The sequence below is a fragment of the Ascaphus truei genome, chromosome 6 (assembly GCF_040206685.1).
Source record: "Ascaphus truei isolate aAscTru1 chromosome 6, aAscTru1.hap1, whole genome shotgun sequence".
Classification (NCBI taxonomy): Eukaryota; Metazoa; Chordata; class Amphibia; order Anura; family Ascaphidae; genus Ascaphus; species Ascaphus truei.
Window position 1 is genome coordinate 20,220,889 of NC_134488.1, and position 6,000 is coordinate 20,226,888.

Here is a 6,000-nt window from a genome sequence, read left to right on the forward strand (position 1 = left end):
TCTGCTCCAGTCCTCAAGACACCCCAACATGTCAGGATAAAAGGATATACCGTTTCAGCACAGGTGGCTCAGTCAAAGACGGAGCTACTGATGGAGCCACTTGTGCTGAAGCTGGGATATCCTTAAAATCTGTCTTGTTGGTGGCTCTTGAGGACTGTAGTTGGCCACCCCTGCTCTGTGCCAATCTTGCCTCCAGAAAATGACTGCTGCACTTGTAGGGGGGGGGGGGGGGGAGGGGAGGGTAAAGTGAACATTGGAAAGCAGAGATAATCTCTGCCGGCCGAAAGCCAAGTCCCCAGAGCCAGCTCAGCAAAGCGTCCTAGTGCGCTCCACACTTCATATAGCCAATCCAAGCGTGATTGATGTCCTGTAAACACGGGCTTCTTCCTTGACCACTTAGCGCAGTACATTAGGCAGAGTCTGATGACACTGAAACCTTGGCTCGAAAAACATTTTAACTATAATTCCAGTGGTTTTTTTTTTTTTCTTTTCTTCTTTTCTCCTCATCTCTACTAAATCATCTCAAATACATCCTGCCCTAATAACCCTCACTGATTAAGCTTGAATATCGTCATGGGCCCATTTATCCGACGCCCCCAAATATAATTAATATACCCACTAAAGGAACTATTTTACATTTCATAGGTGTGCCAATCTAAAAGGTATTGCCTTGATTTTTCTAACACACTCACATACTTCGCTGGGAAGTTATCCAATGTGTCTGTTTTGGGTATTCATAGAAATGTGTTGTCGGGTGTCTAACAAATAAATGGCAACCTTTCTGATTTTATAAACACTGCTTTATAATTTAGCCCAGATCACTGCAATATTGCTTCCCTAGTCAGATAGGAGACCCTAAACAGGGGTGGGGCAACTCCAGTCCCCAAGAGCCACCAACAGGTCAGGTTTCCAGAACATCCCTGCTTCAGCACAGGTGGCTCGGTCTTCGACTGCACCACCTGTGCTGAAGCAGGGATATCCTGAAAACCTGACCTGTTGGTGGCCCTGGAGGTCTGGAGTTGCCCCACCCTTGCCCTAAAAGAACCAGAATGAGAGAATTTATTCTATAAGTGTTGTAAATAGTGACAGCGTGTGAACAGCACCAGGCTACAACCCTCTACCTATATTCAAGCTTAGACTGTACTACAAAGCAAACAGATGGAGTGCTGCAATCAGGCAGACACATGCAGCCTTCCAGGCCAAAGTACAGTATCGGGAGAGGGAAGGAGCTTGCAGTTGGGTCCAAGTTTCCAGTCTCCCCAGGGGCTCCCCGGATATAGAATGTATTCCCTGTGCTTGTTTGCCCAGGTGAGCTGCTCTGCCATCCGCCTGGGCACCAATAGCCGGCGCGCCAAACAGTCCCACCCTCACCGGAGTCTCTCTGGCAGGGAGGCGCGGGGCTGGGATCTTCTGAGGACAAGTAAACAGTAACTGGGGGTTGGCACAGAAACCAAAGACCTGCTTGCAGGTGTGGAAACGCCTTGCCCAAATACACACAGGCTTGGGGTGCACCCACCGGCTCCCGACCCATTCGGGGGAGGGGATCATTAACCCACGACCCTGGAAATAAACATGAGCTCTGCTACGTTAATAGAAATAAGGGGTTTACAACATGCTGCAAGTGCACTCCTGTCAGATTGTAGTGCAGCTGCAGCGTTTTCCTGCATAACGCAGAGGTTACTCGTATTATATACCGTCTTTATTTTATTTTTACCTGACTGGACCACGGGTCCCTCAGAGCAGAACCTTTGTTCAGTAGCGATTGAGGGCCATATTTACTAAGCACTGCTATGTTCTAAGGCCCGTTCAATTCCATCCAAACAAATGAGGACTTAAAACCGCGCAGTAGAGTATGGCCCATTCGAGGCGCATTTCCTACTAACACCCCGGAGCCGTTTCAATGACAGGCACATTCATGTGACACAGATCCCCTCCCCGACTGGCTGCTGGGATTAGCACCCGGTTTGTGCAATGGGGAACCTTTTGAAGCACCAGGATCTCCCCTGGCTCAGGAGATCGCTCGGTTCATGGGAGACGGTTCATGTGCAGCCTTTAAGATTAGTGTCACCTGCTAGCCCTAACCGCATTCGGTTTGGAGGGGTGCCGACTACCAGCTACTACTTGGAACCCCTTGCCCACGGGGAATGTGAGGGATGAGGGGGGCTGTGCCGTATTGGATGCTGCACTACCTATTGATGCAGGCGCTGCACAGGTAGCCCTCGCTTCTCCGACACAATGCGCCCCGAAAACCACAGTCACATAGCAGACTGTCGGAATGCGGGGCCAATGTTAACGGTGGCGATTTACGTCGGATACGCAAAATGTCCGGCGGGTAAAGTATTTTTTTATTGCATTATCCGCCGTGGGAAACCGCGGCCGACGGAGCAAAGCGTTGCCAAGCGAGGACTGGCTGTACGCTTTACCTTTTAGCTATAAAGTAATTAGCGATCGCATTGGTTTTTTTCTTGCGCGTCTATACCAGTAATTCCAGGGGGGAGGTTGGGAACCCAAATGCGGTGATTTGCAACCGGGGCTCCGCGGGCATCACTAAAGGGTCCCGTGGCTGACGGGGGGGGAGAGCTGTAACAGCTGACCCGGGCACAGCGGCTCCAAAGAGGCGGGCCGGCCTTCATTACAGCTCCCTCTTGCCGTCAGAAGAATCTTGGGGGGAGGCGCAGGGGGGGGGAGGGGGTGCAGAGAGGTGTGTGTGATGTCAGAGATTTAAGAGCCACGATGGGATGAGGAGGGGGGCGAGAGAGCCCACGATGGGGAGGAGGGCGGGTGCGGGGGTGCGAGAGAGCCATGATGGGATGGGGTGGGGGGCGAGAGAGCCACGATGGGGTGAGGGGGGGCGAGAGAGCCACGATGGGGTGGGGGGGGGGCAGGAGCGAGAGAGCCACGATGGGGCGGGGGGCAGGAGCGAGAGCCACGATGGGGCGGGGGGGCAGGAGCGAGAGCCACGATGGGGCGGGGCAGCGAGAGAGCCGGGGGGAGGGGGGGAGGTGCGAGAGAGAGCCACGATGTTTAGAGAGCCAAGGGGGGAGAGCTGGAACAGCTGACCTCCAAAGCGACGGGCCGGCCTTCATTACAGCTCCCTCTTGCCGGTCAGAAAAATCTTAAGGGGGGGTGCGAGGGACCAACAATGGGAGGGGGGCAGGGGAGTCACGATGAGGGAGGGGGTGGGGGGGCAAGAGCGCCACGAAATGGGGGGGAAGAGAGATGTGATGGAGGAGGCGAAAGGGGACGGAGGGAGAGAGATAGAGAGGACGGGGGAGGGAGAGGACGGGGGAGGGAGAGGACGGGGGGAGAAGGAAAGGACGGGGGAGGGGGAGAGAGGACGGGGGGGAGGGAGAGAGGACGGTGGGAGGGGGAGAGAGGACGGTGGGAGGGGGAGAGAGGACGGGAGGGAGGAAGAGGACGGGGGGAAGGAGGGAGGGAGAGAGAGGACTGGGGGGAGGGAGAGAGAGGACGGGGGGAGGGAGAGAGAGGACAGGGGGAGGGAGAGAGAGGACGGGGGGAGGGAGAGAGAGGATGGGGGGGAGGGAGAGAGAGGACGGGGGGAGGGAGAGAGAGGACGGGGGGGAGGGAGAGAGAGGACGGGGGGGAGGGAGAGAGAGGACGGGGGGGAGGGAGAGAGAGGACGGGGGGGAGGGAGAGAGAGGACGGGGGGGAGGGAGAGAGAGGACGGGAGGGAGAGGATGGGAGGGAGGGAGGGAGAGAGAGGACGGGAGGGAGGGAGAGAGAGGACGGGAGGGAGGGAGGGAGAGGACGGGAGGGAGGGAGGGAGAGAGAGGGAGGGAGGGAGAGAGGACGGGAGGGAGGGAGAGAGAAGACGGAGGGAGGGAGAGAGAACGGGAGGGAGGGAGAGAGGACGGGGGGGAGGGAGAGGACGGGAGGGAGGGAGAGAGAGGACGGGAGGGAGGGAGAGAGAGGACGGGAGGGAGGGAGGGAGAGAGAGGCGGGAGGGAGGGAGAGGACGGGGGGAGGGAGGGAGGGAGAGAGAGGACGGGGGGGAGGGAGGGAGAGAGAGGACGGGGGGAGGGAGGGAGAGAGAGGACGGGGGGGAGGGAGGGAGAGAGAGGACGGGGGGAGGGAGGGAGAGAGAGGACGGGGGGAGGGAGGGAGAGAGAGGACGGGGGGGAGGGAGGGAGAGAGAGGACGGGGGGGAGGGAGGGAGAGAGAGAGGGGATGGGGGGAGGGAGGGAGAGAGAGGACGGGGGGGAGGGAGGGAGAGAGGGGACGGGGGGAGGGAGAGGACGGGGCGGAGGGAGGGAGAGAGGACGGGGGGGAGGGAGGGAGAGGACGGAGGGAGGGAGAGGACGGGGGGAGGGAGGGAGAGGACGGGGGGAGGGAGGGAGAGAGAGGACGGGGGGGAGGGGGGGGAGAGAGAGGACGGGGGGGAGGGAGCGAGAGGATGGGGGGGAGGGAGCGAGAGGACGGGGGGGGAGGGAGCGAGAGGGGGGGGGGAGGGAGCGAGAGGACGGGGGGAGGGAGCGAGAGGGGGGGGGGGAGGGAGGGAGAGGACGGGGGGGAGGGAGGGAGAGGACGGGGGGGAGGGAGGGAGAGAGAGGACGGGGGGAGGGAGGGAGAGAGAGGACGGGGGGGAGGGAGGGAGAGGACGGGGGAGGGAGAGAGAGGACGGGGGGGAGGGAGAGAGAGGACGGGGGGGAGGGAGAGAGAGGACGGGGGGGAGGGAGAGAGAGGACGGGGGGGAGGGAGAGAGAGGACGGGGGGGAGGGAGAGAGAGGACGGGGGGGAGGGAGAGAGAGGACGGGGGGGAGGGAGAGAGAGGACGGGGGGGAGGGAGAGAGAGGACGGGGGGGAGGGAGAGAGAGGACGGGGGGAGGGAGAGAGAGGACGGGGGGGAGGGAGAGAGAGGACGGGGGGGAGGGAGAGAGAGGACGGGGGGGAGGGAGGGAGAGGACGGGAGGGAGGGAGAGAGAGGACGGGAGGAGGGAGAGAGAGGACGGGAGGGAGGGAGAGAGACGACGGGAGGGAGGGAGGGAGAGGACGGGAGGGAGGGAGGGAGAGAGAGGACGGGAGGGAGGGAGAGAGGACGGGAGGGAGGAGAGAGAAGACGGGAGGAGGGAGAGAGGACGGGAGGGAGGGAGAGAGGACGGGGGGGAGGGAGGGAGAGGACGGGAGGGAGGGAGAGAGAGGACGGGAGGGAGGGAGAGAGAGGCCGGGAGGGAGGGAGAGGACGGGGGGGAGGGAGGGAGGGAGAGAGAGGACGGGGGGGAGGGAGGGAGAGAGAGGACGGGGGGAGGGGAGGGAGAGAGAGGACGGGGGGGAGGGAGGGAGAGAGGACGGGGGGAGGGAGGGAGAGAGAGGACGGGGGGAGGGAGGGAGAGAGAGGACGGGGGGGAGGGAGGGAGAGAGAGGACGGGGGGGAGGGAGGGAGAGAGAGGACGGGGGGAGGGAGGGAGAGAGAGAGGGGATGGGGGGGAGGGAGGGAGAGAGAGGACGGGGGGGAGGGAGGGAGAGAGGGGACGGGGGGGAGGGAGGGAGAGAGGGGACGGGGGGGAGGGAGGGAGAGGACGGGGCGGGAGGGAGGGAGAGAGGACGGGGGGAGGGAGAGGACGGGGGGAGGGAGGGAGAGGACGGGGGAGGGAGGGAGAGGACGGGGGGGGAGGGAGGAGAGGACGGGGGGGAGGGAGGGAGAGAGAGGACGGGGGGAGGGGGGGAGCGAGAGGACGGGGGGGAGGGAGCGAGAGGACGGGGGGGAGGGAGCGAGAGGGGGGGGGGGGAGGGAGCGAGAGGGGGGGGGGAGGGAGCGAGAGGGGGGGGGGGAGGGAGCGAGAGGGGGGGGGAGCGAGAGGGCGGGGCGGCGAGAGAGCCACGATGGGGCAGGGGGGCAGGAGCGAGAGAGCCATGATTGGGCGGGGGGGGCAGGAGCGAGAGCCACGATGGGGCGGGGGGGCAGGAGCGAGAGGACGGGGGGGGGAGCGAGAGGACGGGGGGGGGGAGGGAGCGAGAGGATGGGGGGGGGGAGGGAGCGAG

At 62.6% G+C, this 6,000-nt stretch overlaps 1 protein-coding gene across 1 annotated transcript in view; it reads right to left on the reverse strand.

Annotated features, from left to right (window-relative positions):
- Positions 1–6,000, reverse strand: part of PEX14 (peroxisomal biogenesis factor 14) — a 196,636-nt gene that overhangs the window by 177,532 nt on the left and 13,104 nt on the right. The gene's annotated exons all lie outside the window — the stretch shown is intronic.